This window comes from Rhineura floridana, chromosome 4 (genome assembly GCF_030035675.1).
Source record: "Rhineura floridana isolate rRhiFlo1 chromosome 4, rRhiFlo1.hap2, whole genome shotgun sequence".
Classification (NCBI taxonomy): Eukaryota; Metazoa; Chordata; class Lepidosauria; order Squamata; family Rhineuridae; genus Rhineura; species Rhineura floridana.
Genome location: NC_084483.1, coordinates 192445253 through 192461751, shown reverse-complemented (window position 1 = coordinate 192461751; position 16499 = coordinate 192445253). Strand labels below are relative to the sequence as shown.

General features: G+C 42.6%; 1 protein-coding gene and 1 non-coding gene across 27 annotated transcripts in view; one reads left to right on the top strand and one right to left on the bottom strand.

Annotated features, from left to right (window-relative positions):
• Positions 1 to 16499, top strand: part of NRXN1 (neurexin 1) — a 1438606-nt gene that overhangs the window by 1131384 nt on the left and 290723 nt on the right. The gene's annotated exons all lie outside the window — the stretch shown is intronic.
• LOC133384723 (5S ribosomal RNA) lies at positions 11953 to 12071 on the bottom strand. The gene has a single exon (XR_009762658.1). It is a non-coding gene; the product is annotated as a 5S ribosomal RNA (ribosomal RNA).

Below are 16499 nucleotides of genomic sequence, written 5' to 3'. Positions count from 1 at the left end.
AACACAGACACAGACTGGGATAGGTCTCAACTTAAAAGGCTTGTTGAAAGAGGAAAGTCTGCAAAAGGCACCGAAAAGATTGCAGAGATGGTGCCTGCCTAATATTTAAGGGAATTCCACAGAGTAGGTGCCGCCACACTGAAGGTCCATTTCCTATACTGTGCAGAACAAACCTCCTGATAAGATGGTATCTGCAGGAGGCCCTCCCCTGCAGAGAGCAGTGATCGACTGGGTATATAAGGGGTAAGACCGTCTTTCAGGTATCCTGGTCCCAAGCTGTGCAGGGCTTTGTACACAAAACTAGAACCGAACTTGGCCCGGTAGCAAATGAGCAGCCAGTGCAATTCTTTCAGCAGCGGGGTGACATATTGGCGATACCCTGCCCCAGTGAGCAATCGCACCACTGCATTTTGCACCAGCTGCAGCTTCCAGACCAACCTCAAGGGCAACCCCACATAGAGCACATTACAGTAATCCAGCCTGGAGGCTTCCAGTTCATGGACAAGAGTGGTCAGAGTTCTGCTTTTCGGCGGGTTTTGTTTTTCGGCGGGGGTCTGGAACATAACCCACCGTATGAGTGTGGTCCTACTGTATTCAGAAGCATACTGTGTCCTTCTATGGAGGCAGAGCATAGCCATCATGGCTAGTAGCCATTGGTAGCCTTATCCACCATGAATCTATCTAATCCTCTTTTAAAGCCATCCATGTTGGTGGCCATCACTGCTTCTTGTTGGAACAAATTCCATAGTTTAACACTGTGTTGCATGAAGAAATACTTTCTTTTTTCTGTCCTGAAATCTTCCACCACTCAGCTTCATCGGATGTTCACCAGTTCTAGTGTTATGAGAGACAGAGAAAAACTTTTCTCTCTCCCTTTTCTCAGTGCCATGCATAATTTTATAGACTGCTCTCATGTCACCTCTTATTCGCCTCTTCTCTAAACAAAAAAGGCCCAGATGCTGCAACCTTTCCTCATCGGGGACACACACCATCCTCTTGATCATTCTGGTTGTTCAGTAGGGGCCCCAACCTTTAGGAGCTGCTTTTCATGGGACACAGGGGGCTTTAGGGAGAGAGGTGGGGAGGGGAGACTTCCTTCCTATGAATGCCCTTTTGCTGACTTACCTTAGGAGCCAAGCTTATGTGTAGACTAGGGAAGCGGGAGAAATGTGGGTTGGTTCACATTTTAACACAGGCCTGCCTAATTCACACTTCTCAAAACATTAAGTGGACCCAAATGCTGCTCTCCCACAACAGTCACACTTCTTCACATTTTGTGATGCAATTCTCCAACCGAAAAAGGTGTACCAAAAATGCATATTTCGGATGAGAGAGTGCATAACATGCATATGTTTGTGAACATAACATGCAACAAATGCATTATATTTAGAGGAACTGTTTGAAAAAAGGGGAATATTTGGCAAACGTTGCATAGAAAAAATAGGAGACGTGCACACTAAAATGCTGGTGAATTTTCATGCAGATTTTTTAATAAAAATAATTCACAAACTGATGCGAGTATGGGACAAAGTCAACTAAAAACTGGAGATATGAGGAACTGAGAGGAACCAAAAGTGACAGGTTTGCCCATCACTAGTCTACACCGCCCAAAATATACATGGATATGTGTCCCAGTGGGATTACAACCATCTGGGAAGGATGGAAAGGGATTGCTGGATAAGGACCTGTCATTTTCAGTAACAAGCTCGCCCAATGGATCACTGCCTACCTGCCAAAGCTGAAAGAAGTGCTTGGTGCCCCAAACCACTCTGCAATGTGGTATAATGGTTATGAAGCTGGACTATGATCTGGGAGACTAGGGTTCGAATCCCCACTCAGCCATGAAACTCACAGGGTGACCTTCGGCCACTCGCTGTCTCTCAGTATAACCTACCTCACAGGGCTGTTGCGATGATAAAATGGGTAGAAGAGAACTGTGTATACCACATTGAGCTCTTTAGAGGAAAACTGGGATATAAATGTAAGAAAATAAATAAAAATACTTAGATTAACAGGGTTCCAAACTCAGTGCATAGATGGACAGCTGTAGGTTTGCCGTTTCCAGAAATATCTTTTGTGCAGCTCTGGTTAAAGACTACATTCTCATCCTGCAGCGAATGCATCAATTGATCTGGCTCTTAACCAGAAAATTGGATTGGAGGTGGCAAAGAGGGCCCAACCTGCATTAATGCACATCAACAAAAATACAAGACCCATTTTGTTAATATCTCCGGATCAAAGTCATTCATTTATTCAGTCATCTGAAATATGAATTGCTCCCAACAAATCTCACCATTCCCAGTTATTAATTATACAGGATTGAATTGATTCACTGAAAAATTAATGAAAGCTTCCAGCTCTGTTTTATTTTATTCTTGTCCTCAACTGCTAAGCAATTAAAATATTAATTGAAATAAAACCCATTACATTTGATGAACTAAATTTTAAGAATAAGGGCATTATAGGTTAAGCTTATTTCAGTTGTTTAAAGTACATGTGTGTGTGTGTATTCCCTTTCAAGTGCCAATATAAACTCCCAACATAATCAGACTCCTGTTATGAGGCTTCTATGCAAGATGCATTGTGGTGGGAAATGTCAGAAAGTGGTAATAAATGGCTTAACTAACAAATGTGTTACACATAAATGGATTAAGAATGGGGGAATATTTGGCTTTGTATTTAGTAATACACCCCTAATCTGCAATGCTTTTAGAAGATTAGGCATGCAAACACTGAATAATAAACACACACTGAATGCTGTGGAGTCCTCTTAAATGCTGCTGCTACTGATACAAAAGCAGCATTATCAATAACTCAGTGGGGAGAACACATCTGTGGAGTGCCTTCATTTGAAAGGGGTGTGTGAGAGAGTGTGTAAGCCTATTCTCAATAGTACAGTCTTGATGTTGTAGCATGTGCTTTTTTTAAAAGAAACAACACTTCTTAAGACTGCAAACAAGGTCAATAGCATAGACTAACTTATCATTGTTGTTGTTGTTGTTGTTACTCATGCTTCACCCAGGATGCTCAGGGTGGAATACGTCCTTGTTCCACATACACCCTATTCTATCCTCACAGCATCCTACGAGGTAGGTTGGGCTGTGAGATAGTAACTGGCCCAAGAACATCCAGTGAGCATCATGGATTGATTGATTGATTGATTAAATTTATATCCCACTCATCCTTCCAAAGGAGCCCAGGACGGCAAACAATGAGCAAAAATAAAATAATAAAAACAATTCCGGTACAGATGTGTACTGGGGAAGACCTCTATTTACAAGGCTTGTTGGCAGAGGAAGGTCTTCAATAGGTGCCCAAAAGACAACAGAGATGGCGCCTGCCTGGTAACTAATGGAAGGGGATTCCAAAGGGTAGGTGCCACAACACCAAAGGTCCGATTCTTGTAGTGTGCAGAATGGGGTTCAGCAGAGGGGTAATATGTCAGTGATATCCTGGCCCAGTGAGCAGATGCTGCCTCTTGGGCTGCCACAGTGGAGTCCTGATGTGTGTAGCCCTGTTTTTTATCTGGTTCAAATGGTAGCAGAGCATCAGGGGTATGATGGGAAATGGTGGGTCTATGTGCATCTTCCATATCCCCAGCCAGCCCCCTCCATTAAGTGTACCGTCTGAATTTAGATAGTGACAAAGTTCATAATTACCTGTTTGGGAATATAAATTTGTCTTGCACACAAAGCTCAGTGGCATTATGAAGTGAGCACTCTTTTCTTCAAAGAACTCCTTACTGAGGACCCAGGTGTCCTTAGGAAACTGCATTTCCCAGAGTCCCTGTGAATGAGATGCTGCCATTGCAGAGTTCAAGGTGTGAGGGGGGCAGAGAAGAGGCTGTACAGTCTCTCTGGAGACTTCTCTGTTACCACCAGGTATGTTGGGAAGGGTTGATGGAGCAGCCCCGCTCTCCCTGATCTGAAGCCCAACAGTTGTGCCATATCAGGCAAAATATATGGACTTAGAAAACACTCTGGCTGTTGAACTGATACCTCCTAAGCAGGGATGTAAGAAGATGTTCCACCCTGTATTTGTCACATGTAGCACTGTTTCTGTTCCACTGCAGTTCATCTACATTATTCATCTCACTGTCCACTGTGGTAAAATTACAGAACTTACGTAATTTATTATACAAATTACATACATTACATTGTCATTATGTTATTCCACCCCATTCATTTCTGTGTAAGGGAAACACAATGCAAATGGGGGGAAGAACATAAGCGGTTATATATCATTTGCAGACTGAAAGCAATAACAGCGAATACCATTTCTATTCATTGGATTGGTTTCCATTTTGGACATGAGACGGATAAATGAACATTGGCAGTTCCTGTTCCTGTTTCCATTTTCATTGGAATTCTCCAAAATTCTTGCTCGTGTGCCATGTAATTGGTCAATAACAGGATGTGAATGACAAGCACTGTAGTTTTTGTTTTGTTATCATTCCGTTACTTTCCCTTCGTCTTCAGATTGGGCCAGGCTTCACATGGAATTGGAAGCTTCTAAAATAAGTTGGGGATTGTTAAGGCAACATTGTTTCTCTTTTATAGTGATCTGCTCTAAGGCAAAAAGAAAGAAGGAGTAAGTGACCTTTTAAGATCTTTTGCAGTCCAATATAACATGATTCAGTGTCATCTTAATTAGTTTCTGATGCATTGCTTTTCCTCCTTTCCCAATTGGGGCAGGTTAATCATAAAAACCTGGCTGATGTTGTCTAGTTGATACTTGTCTAGTTGATAAGTGGACAGGTAGGCTATAATTAGCCCCCAGATCCTTTCTGCTGATTTGTACTGTGGGGAAGATGAGGCACCTGGATCTCCCCGAAGTCATCAGCTTACCTTTTTAGGAAGGTAATTGGGTTTATTTTGAAGTGGAATCAGAATCTCTGCAGCAATAAAGACAGAAAATTAAGAGGCCTTGCAAGGTTCGTTATATTCTTTTCCTGCAGATGTTATTGTTTGCTGGATCTCAAAAAATGTTGCAGAACAATGAATCTAAAACGCGTAGAGCAGTGGTTTCTTTTTATATCCTTCAGGAGGCTCTTTGCTTGTTTCTTCCATCAATATAAATTCAAGGTCACGCAGCCAAGGCCATTCTTACTATTTGTATTTATTTATTAATGGCATCTGTGAAACCCCTTAATTGGTGAAACCCCTAAGCAGTTTACATGAATCACAAAATATATGTTTAAATTATCGATAAAAGTCAGATGTTAAAAACAAGTTGACCCAATTCCCCCGCACAGAGACACGCACACAATTCCAAGTATATATAAAACCAGTAGTTAAAAAAGAAGCTACTAGCCAAGATGGCTGTGGTGTGCTACCATAGTTAGATGCCGTATGCTTCTAAGAACCAGTTGCTAGCAGCTGCAGAAAGGGAGAGTAAAATCAGTAAAATGCACTCAGTAAAATGCATATCAGCTTTACATATCTGGGTAGGATCGCCTAAAAAAAAAGTTTTTAGCAGGTGCCAAAAACAATACAGTGAAGGAACCTACCTAATGTCAATGGGCAGGGAGTTCCAGCGTGTAAGTGCCTCCACCCTGAAAGATCCATTCCTTATCACTGCAAAACAGACATTGTGTGGTGCTTGTAAACATGCTAGTTCCACAGATCAAAGCAGCTGAGTGGACATTTACAGGTTAAAGGGTTCTCTGAAGTAAACCGGTCCCAGGCTAAGGGCTTGACACAATTTTGCTTTGTAGCAAATATTGTGATTAAAATAAAAGTTTACCTGCCCTTCACCAGCAGGTCCCAGAGGGTTACAACAGTTTAAAATTCACTTTTAAAACAAATTACAGTCACAAGAATAGGGTGGGTTCAACAAAAACCCACCTCAGGTGTCAGGGTAAAGAGGTGTGTCTTTAGCATTTGCCAAAAAATGGCACACCTCTCTGGGGAAGAAATTCCAGAAGGGCTGCCACTTGAAACAGGACCCTATTCCATGATTTATCTGGGTTTGGGGGGGCACTAAATGGGCTAAAGGAGCCCTGAGGTGGGTGACAAAAATTGCCTTTTGTGGGGGGCTTGCCAAGTCTCTACTTAAGATCATAAACATTGGAAAGTGGCAGTTTGGTTACATAAAGATTAACACTCTGAGTCGGAGAACTGAGTCTGCTAGCAGTATATAGGTTGAGAAGCCTTGAAATTTTGAATCAGAGTCAAATTCTGAATTTTCTTCCATTATCTTTGTGTTTGCCTATAATGAATTTGGAACAGACAGGCCATATTTCACATATCAGCTCAGCCATGAGGCTTATTGGGTGGCCTTGAGCAAGCTACCTTCCCTCAGATCTCACCTTGAGAAATGGAGATAATTAGGTTGACCTACCTAGCAGGGATAATGTGAGGGGAAACAAAGTAATCATGGTAAACCTCTTCTCAAAGTGAGTGCTGTAGAAATGAGAACTATTACTCAAGGACCGTTGGATCTGGCACGAAATACATGCGAACATAGTTACTTTCTTTGAAAATAATAATTAAAAAGAGCAGGGATGTTTTAGAGCTTTTGCCCCCTTTCGCTTCCGTGTTTATCTGGCTTTTTACAATTCAGTGCTAAGATGATAGGAGGAGAAGCTGTAACATCTGTAAACGCACCTGCTGTGGTTTCCTTTCCTACTGTGCAAATTGATTTTTGTGAATTTCTCTTCAAATTGATGCTCCAAAGCTCTTCCCTGAAATTGGGGGGTTTAAAGGGCTGTTGAGCTCAATGGCAGAATGTGAAATTACAAACATCCCAGTTTATTTGGTTGCACGAGATTGGGAGTGACACTATAAATCTCTGTGTGTAGGGAATCCGTGTTAAAGTTTAAATGTTCTTTGACACTGCTGGGAAAAATAAAGGGGGGTCTATATTGATTTGAGGGGAGGGAGAGTGGGTGAGTAATTTTCTGGTGGCACGAAATCTATCCAAGTTTGCTACTTCTTTGGCAAACATGAGGCTCCCCTCGGCCCACGGTGTGCTGCCCTGCAGCTCTTGTTCATTCATTTATCAACACCCAGAGGCAACTTGATCAGTCCTCCGTAATTGTGCCATGGCAGGAGTTCAAGAATATTGTCATCCAGAATTAGAGCTGAGCTAAATCTACTCACAGTTTTTCACAGTTTTTTTTATGGCACCGCTGAAAGATGCCTCTTTTTCTTGTGGTTTTTCAGTACTTGCGTGAAAATGCTTGTTTTATTTGTTTATTTGCTCTCATTTGCCTTCAGTCCTGTCTGACTTCATTTGCCACTGGTGATATTTGTTGTCCAGGTCATAGCCAAATCTGACTGGCTATGTTACAGTAGGGTAGTGACAAATTCAGAAGTGCAGGGTCCCTTCATGATAGTCACGCCAAAACCCCTCATAGCCACACCTCTTTTCCACTTTCCATCATCTCCCTGTCATCTCGCAAGTCCACACTCCACTACAAAATATGTCCCTAGGAGCTGATGAAAGGGGAGTTTGGGTGTTAGCTATTGAGAAGAGTCTTCTCAGTGGCTGATTCACCTCGTTTCACTCTGCTTGGCTACAATCAGCATGAAAAGACAAGGACTTTGTTTCAATGGCTAACATGCTCCCTTTTCATGCTGATTGGCTCACACATGGGGACCTGTAAAGTCCCAGGTCTACAACCCCTCAATGACCCCTGAAGACTATACCCCTGGCTATGTAGTGCTGCAACTTCATCCCTATATACTGTGTTATCTTTGGATGGAATCTTTGGACTCAGGTCAAACTTGTGGGCTTCCCATGGACCACTGGGGGAATAGAATGCTGGACTAGATGGGCCATTGGCCTGATCCACCAGGCTCTTCATATGTTCTTATATTCTTATCACTCGCATGCCTAATCCATGAATGTAGAAGAAGCAGAAGTTTTCATGAAACACGGAAACAGCCTTGGTTGCCCTGTATGATGACCTCTGTCAGGAGAGAGACAGGGGGACTGTGACTCTGTTGATTCTCCTTGAAGTGACCTTCGATACCATCGACCATGGGAAGACTGGCTGAGTTGGGAGTGGGAGGAACTGCATGTCAGTGGTTCCGCTCCTACTTGGCGGGTTGTCTCCAGAACATGGTGCTCGGGGAGCATTGCTCGGCACCCTTGACTCTCCAGTATGGGGTTCCACAGGGGTCAGTTCTGTCCCCCATGCTGTTCAACATCTACATGAAACCGTTGGCTGCAACAATGGACTGGATGAGGGCTAATAAACTGAGGCTCAATCCAGACAAGACTGAGATGCTGCTAGTGGGTGGTTCTTCTGACTGGATGGTGGATGTCCAACCTGTCCTGGATGGGGTTGCACTCCCCCTGAAGGAGCAGGTTCGTAGCTTGGGGTTCTCCTAGAACCATCTCTGTCACTTGAGGCTCAGGTAGCCTCAGAGGCACGGAGTGCCTTCTACCAACTTTGGTTGGTGGCCCAGCTACGCCCCTATCTGGACAGGGATAACCTGGCTTCAGTTGTCCATGCTCTGGTAACCTCCAAGTTAGATTATTGCAATGCACTCTACATGGGGCTGCCTTTGAAGACGGTTTGGAAGCTGCAGCTTGTGCAAAATGCAGCAACCAGATTGGTAACAGGGACCAGATGGTTCAAACATAATCGAAACCGATTCTGGCCCGTTTGCATTGGCTGCCTGTATGTTTCTGAGCTCGATTCAAGGTGCTAATTTTAACCTATAAAGCCTTACACGGCTTGGGACCACAATACCTGATGGAACGCCTCTCCCGATACGAACCCACCCATACACTACATTCAAGATTAAAGGCCCTCCTCCATGTGCCTCCTCCAAGGGAAGCTCGGAGGGTGGCAACAAGGGAGACTGCATATGTGTTCCAGTCATGACAAAGAAGCAAAGTTTCTAGATATTCTAAATGACTATTCCCTAGACCAGTTGGTCATGGAACCGACCAGAGGGACGGCAACCCTGGACTTAATCCTCAGTGGGGACCGGGACCTGGTGCAAGATGTAAGTGTTGTTGAACCGATTGGGAGCAGTGACCACAGTGCTATTAAATTAAATATACATGTAACTGGCCAATTGCCAAGAAAATCCAACATGGTCACATTTGACTTCAAAAGAGGAAACTTCACAAAAATGAGGGGATTGGTAAAAAGAAAGCTGAAAAACAAAGTCCAGAGGGTCACATCACTCGAAAATGCTTGGAAGTTGTTTAAAAACACTATATTAGAAGCTCAACTGGAGTGCATACCGCAGATCAGAAAAGGTACCGCCAGGGCCAAGAAGATGCCAGCATGGTTAACGAGCAAAGTCAAGGAAGCTCTTAGAGGCAAAAAGTCTTCCTTCAAAAAATGGAAGTCTTGTCCAAATGAAGAAAATAAAAAAGAACACAAACTCTGGCAAAAGAAATGCAAGAAGACAATAAGGGATGCTAAAAAAGAATTTGAGGAGCACATTGCTAAGAACATAAAAACCAACAACAAAAAATTCTATAAATACATTCAAAGCAGGAGACCATCTAGGGAGACAATTGGACCCTTGGATGATAAGGGAGTCAAAGGTGTACTAAAGAACGATAAGGAGATTGCAGAGAAGCTAAATGAATTCTTTGCATCTGTCTTCACAGTGGAAGATATAGGGCAGATCCCTGAACCTGAACTAACATTTGCAGGAAGGGATTCTGAGGAACTGAGACAAATAGTTGTAACGAGAGAGGAAGTTCTAAGCTTAATGGACAATATAAAAACTGACAAATCACCGGGCCCGGATGGCATCCACCCGAGAGTTCTCAAAGAACTCAAATGTGAAATTGCTGATCTGCTAACTAAAATATGTAACTTGTCCCTTGGGTCCTCCTCCGTACCTGAGGACTGGAAAGTGGCAAATGTAACGCCAATCTTCAAAAAGGGATCCAGAGGGGATCCCGGAAATTACAGGCCAGTTAGCTTAACTTCTGTCCCTGGAAAACTGGTAGAAAGTATTATTAAAGCTAGATTAACTAAGCACATAGAAGAACAAGCCTTGCTGAAGCAGAGCCAGCATGGCTTCTGCAAGGGAAAGTCCTGTCTCAGTAACCTATTAGAATTCTTTGAGAGTGTCAACAAGCATATTTTTTATTTATTTTATTTTTTATTTATTAAATTTATATACCGCCCGACTAGCGATAGATAGAGGTGATCCAGTGGACATAGTGTACTTAGACTTTCAAAAAGCGTTTGACAAGGTACCTCACCAAAGGCTTCTGAAGAAGCTTAGCAGTCATGAAATAAGAGGAGAGGTCCTCTTGTGGATAAGAAATTGGTTAAGAAGCAGAAAGCAGAGAGTAGGAATAAACGGACAGTTCTCCCAATGGAGGGCTGTAGAAAGTGGAGTCCCTCAAGGATCGGTATTGGGACCTGTACTTTTCAACTTGTTCATTAATGACCTAGAATTAGGAGTGAGCAGTGAAGTGGCCAAGTTTGCTGATGACACTAAATTGTTCAGGGTTGTTAAAACAAAAAGGGATTGCGAAGAGCTCCAAAAAGACCTCTCCAAACTGAGTGAATGGGCAGAAAAATGGCAAATGCAATTCAATATAAACAAGTGTAAAATTATGCATATTGGAGCAAAAAATCTGAATTTCACATATACGCTCATGGGGTCTGAACTGGCGGTGACCGACCAGGAGAGAGACCTCGGGGTTGTAGTGGACAGCACGATGAAAATGTCGACCCAGTGTGCGGCAGCTGTGAAAAAGGCAAATTCCATGCTAGTGATAATTAGGAAAGGTATTGAAAATAAAACAGCCGATATCATAATGCCGTTGTATAAATCTATGGTGCGGCCGCATTTGGAATACTGTGTACAGTTTTGGTCGCCTCATCTCAAAAAGGATATTCTAGAGTTGGAAAAGGTTCAGAAGAGGGCAACCAGAATGATCAAGGGGATGGAGCGACTCCCTTACGAGGAAAGGTTGCAGCATTTGGGGCTTTTTAGTTTAGAGAAAAGGCGGGTCAGAGGAGACATGATAGAAGTGTATAAAATTATGCATGGCATTGAGAAAGTGGATAGAGAAAAGTTCTTCTCCCTCTCTCATAATACTAGAACTCGTGGACATTCAAAGAAGCTGAATGTTGGAAGATTCAGGACAGACCAAAGGAAGTACTTCTTTACTCAGCGCATAGTTAAACTATGGAATTTGCTCCCACAAGATGCAGTAATGGCCACCAGCTTGGACGGCTTTAAAAGAAGATTAGACAAATTCATGGAGGACAGGGCTATCAATGACTACTAGCCATGATGGCTGTGCTCTGCCACCCTAGTCAGAGGCAGCATGCTTCTGAAAACCAGTTGCCGGAAGCCTCAGGAGGGGAGAGTGTTCTTGCACTCGGGTCCTGCTTGCGGGCTTCCCCCAGGCACCTGGTTGGCCACTGTGAGAACAGGATGCTGGACTAGATGGGCCACTGGCCTGATCCAGCAGGCTCTTCTTATGTTCTTATGTTCTTATGAGAGGGCCTTCTCAGTGGTGGCCCCCAAATTATGGAATGATGTGGCTGATGAGGTGCGGCTGGCATCAGCACTGTTATATTTTTGGCACCAGGTCAACACTTTCCTCTTCTCCAAGGCGTTTTAGCATGTGTTTTAAAAAACTGCTTTTTAAAAAATGTGTTTTTAAATTTATATATTTGTTTTTAATGTTTTTAATTGTTGTAAACCTCCCAGAGAGCTTCGGCTATAGGGCGGTATACAAATGCAATAAATAAATTAATAAATAAAATGAGGACTTTTATAAAAAAATTCACAAAATGCTGTGGAAATGTGGAGAACTGAACTTTGTTGTTGTTGTTATATTCCTTCAAGTTGATTACGACTTATGGTGACCCTATGAATCTTATATCTATATAATCTTATATATATATATATATATATATATATATATATATATATATATATATATATATATATATATATATATATATATATATATATAATGGCAGTTTACCATTGCCTTCCTCTAAGCCTATGGCACCCGGTATTCCCAGGTGGTCTCCCATCCAAGTACTAACCAGGCCTCACCCTGCTTAGCTTCCGAGATCAGACGAGGTCCGGTGTGTTTAGGGTAGTATGGCCGTAGGCGAACTGAAGTAGACTGGAAAAATGAGGATCTGAGAGGAGCTGAAATTGACAGAAGCCAAGACATAGAAGTGCTTTGAACTCCTTCATTCTTCCACATCCAAGCCCAACAAGTCTAGGACTAGTGTCCTCTTGTTTTTTCTGTATTTAGAATATGGGAAGCATTGATTTGTTTGTTTTAATATGTTTTTAAGGATGTTTTGTTGTAATATATTTTAAAGTCTGTTTTTGTGATGTTTTAGAGTGTTTTTAGTGCTTTTGTTTGCCGCCCTGTGGTTCTACTGTGAGGAAGGGTGGGATATATATCTAATTAAATAAATAAATAAATAAAATTTGTGAGTCAGAGTATTGGTCTATTTAGCTCAGTATTGTCTACACTGATTGGCAGCAACCCTCCAGGTTTTCAGACAGGGGTCTCTCCCAGATCTACCTAGAGATGCCAGGGATTTCATCTGGGACCTTCTGCATGCAAGGCAGATGTTCTACCACTGCTCTTACATCCCTTCCTGTATTCTTTTCTGGCATGCTGGGACAAGGAGACAACAGTGAACTTGGTGATTTATAAAGCAAAACTTCTCAGAAACATAAACAAAAGGGCACTTTTTTAACATTTTAATTTCATAAACTGGGATGTGTTTCTAAGAGGGCAAAGTTGAGGGGTCTGTCATTCTTCCTGGACCTCTCTGCCTCACTGTTCCAGCTGCTTCTGCCAGGGCCAGATTATCCATTAGGCTTAGTAGGCTGAAGCCTAGGGGCCCAGAGCTCTTGGGGGCCCGCCATCCCGCTGCTTCACTTACCTTTTTCTCTGCTGTTTTTTGCAGTTTGCCATCAATCAAGATGGCGGCCGAGGTTTCCCTAAGGGTCTGAAGCCTCTGCCGCCATCTTGGTTGATGGCACGCACGTGTGCTACACGCGTGTATTCCTGCCATCAACCAAGATGGCGGCAGAGGCTTCAGCCCCTGAGGGAAACCTCAGCCGCCATCTTGATTGATGGTAAACCTTTGTGCGCACTGCGCTCAGCCGCAATAAAAGCGGAAAGGTAGGTAAAGCGGGGGGATGGGATGGGATAAGGGCCCCCCAAACACCAATCAGTCTAGGGGCCGTCCTCAGTTTAATCCGGCCCTGGCTTCTGCCCTCATGTAAAATACTCATTTGCTAGAAGCAACAAAGACATTATGAGCAATCACTAATTAGACTAAATGTGTGCTTCCCTGTGACCCCTTTCTCTTATACAAAAAGAAAATAATTTTAATAATAAAAAAGTGAACAGTGATTTTGAGAAACCTGGAGTCTCAATGCAGAGGGCAAGTCTAGGATGTTGGAATGTCTGGGCAGGGAATTGAAGTGATGCCTGTTTAAATCACACATTGCGGTTGACAAATAGAGTCTAGCTCCATTTGTCTTTGAGTACAAAATGCTTGGAGCTCAATATACCTATGAGAAAACCTTCTTCTCCATCTCAAAATCTCCTCTAGTGCTGGTGTGTCCTAATTGCTTTCTGTGGAGTTCCTTAGAAGTGCTTCCTCAGTGGAAAAGGTCACTAATGGTGAACAGATGTCCCCAAAGACAGCTTGTCCACTATTGCTGAGCTTCTCCTCATCTGACAGATCAGGCCCATGGCCCATCTAGTTCAGCATCCTCTTCTCAGCAGCCAACCAAATGCCTATGGGAAGCCTGCAAGCAGGACCTGAGCACAAGAGCACTCTCCTCTTCTGTGGTTTCAAGCAACTGGTATTCGGAAGCATACTGACTCCAACCATGGAGGGAAAGCATTGCCATCATGGCTAGTAGCCACTGATGGCTTTATCCATGAATTTGACTAATTCTGTTTTAAAGCCATCCAAGTTGGTTTAGTTGGCATTGATTTAGTTGGACTACAGTCCTGGTACGTCTCTGCTAAGGACAAGTGGAAACAAACAAAAGCAACTTTATGAATCCTTGCCAAGTCGTCCTTGTACATGGGCATCCTCTATGCACCTTTGGGCACTTGCTTTGGCTTGTTTGGTCTTGCTGTAGAATCTTGGGGCTTATCCAAACGGAGCGGGATAATCCACGGTTTCCATATTCAGTTTGTCATCTGATAGTCCTCACTTTGCCTTTTAGTTCGTTCTTTCCCAATTAAAAAAAAAACACTTTTTTGCACCCGCACACGCAGCGGTAAAACCCCTACATTCTTTTCGCTTTTTCCAAGCTCCGCCTCTAAAACCTCCCCCTATCAACCAATTGGTCAGCAAAAAAATTACATATGCTCCTCTCCCCCTTTGCAACGAAGCACAATATGGCTGTAAAGGAGTTTTCGCCTTGGAAGGAAAGGCTGCTGGTCAGTTTCACACCTGCCTTCCCAGGGAGAATGAAATTGACACCCTTTCCTTGTTTGCATTTGCGATATTACACTTAAACGAATGTATGCTTTTCTGCCTTTATTGATATTTAAGGAGATACACACGCTGGCAATGCACTTATTTCTCCAAAAAAGCAAGAAACGTGTCCCCCCCCTTCTCCCTTTCCTTCCCACAGAGAATGAAATTGACAAAGCTTTCCAGAGCAGGCTTGAAACTGACCAGAAGCTCTTTTCTTGTTTGCATTTGCGATATTACACTTAAACTAATGTATGCTTTTCTGATTTGAAGCAAAACCCCCAGCAAGTAGAATGAAATTGACAAGGCTTTCGGAGGCAGGCTGAAAACGACCACCCCCCCTTTCTCGCTTGCTGTGCATTGCAGATCTCACCCAGAGCGCCCGCCCAGTTTGCAGGCTGGCAAAAAATAAAATGCATCTGCGTAGTAGTTGCAGACCCCCCCCCCCAACACCCCACCATTGCGATGATTGGTTCAATTTTCCTGGGCTTATTCTCGCACATGCACAATACTGCAGATACGTGATTGGCTGGAATGAGGAGAAGGGGCAAGGGGAAACACCCAAGAACCGCCCATCAGCTGTAAAGTCTGTGGTATTGCATCCTAACTCCTTAAGGTACAGCGGATGATTTCCAATTTTAAACAGCAAATCGCATTTTTGCCAGTATTGCAAGGAGCGGATTTAACCCGCGAAAATGCGTAACAACGCGAGACGTCATTTGGATGACCGAAAAATAATGAACACACATAGTGGGCGTATCACACATTTTGCAGTCGTCTGGATGAGCCTTTGGTATTTATTAAAAAGCACATCACAAAGATGGATTCTGGAGAAGGTCCATATCTAGCTTCCAATACCTTTGATGTTGCATCTGACTGTCTATCCTCTCTCTCCTATCCTGCTTGCTATATGGCTGGGGAAATGTACTACAACAAAAGCCCAACGTGTTTCGGCCACTCAATAGTTTGACCTTCGTCAGGGGCTGTAGACAAAATCATAAGAACACACAACATTATTGTACAAGAATTTCATACAGCAAAAAACCATGTATACATAATTAATTTGTGGGGGGGAAATTACTCACATAAACTGGTCTACACTGGTTTAAACCAGTTCATGTGAGTAAAAAAAATATTTTTTTCACACAAAATATTTTTCACAATTTTTTTTGACAGATTAATTATGTATATATAGTTTTATGCTGTATGGAATTCTTGTACAATAATGTGGTGTGTTCTTATGATTTTGTCTACAGCCTCTGACGAAGAAAACACTACTGAGTTGCTGAAACGCTTTGGGCTTTTGTTATAATAAATAATATTTTTTCAAGCATTTTGGAGTCCTCCCCCCTTTTTTCCTTTCTTTTGCTTTTGGATGCTTGCCACCTTCTGCTGTTGGGGAAATGTACTGGAACAAATGGGGAAGTTTATATGCCGTCTATCACATTTATGTATCATTTCGAACTTGACCCCCTATTTTCACCTGTCAGGGAATTAAGGCCATATTCCTTGATTCTTCCAAGCCAATATGACTCTCAACTTTCTTGCTGTTGAAGCAGATCATCTGGTTTGCTCAGCCCCTTTTTTTGCCTTAATCAAAGAAGTTATTGTGCATTATTCATGTTGCTCATTGTGGTTAACCACAGAGACAGATTATGATTTCTCTTGTAGCACCTGTCAGCCTTAACATGAAAGACCACTTTGCTTAGAGCTTAAAATGGAACCAGTAGAAGTACCATAACTAATTAATGTCATCTTTTAGACCTAATGAAATGGATTCTTTCCAAGTTTTCATTAGGGGCAATGTTAAGTTTGGTTTGCTTGATGGCACATGTGCTATCTTTATTTTTAATCACTTTGATTTGCTTTGGAATTCAGAAGAAATACTTATGTTCTCCTGTTGAGTTTAATAATGGAAATTTCTCCCCTTAAAGCATGCATTCATTTCAAACAACCAGAAATCCAGATTAGGCTTCTGTCTCACATTCTGAATCCTTTCCATTTGAAAGCTAACCTGTTGACACCACTACATGCTTCTGTCTGCCCCCCATTTTATCCAGTAGTATCTAGATAT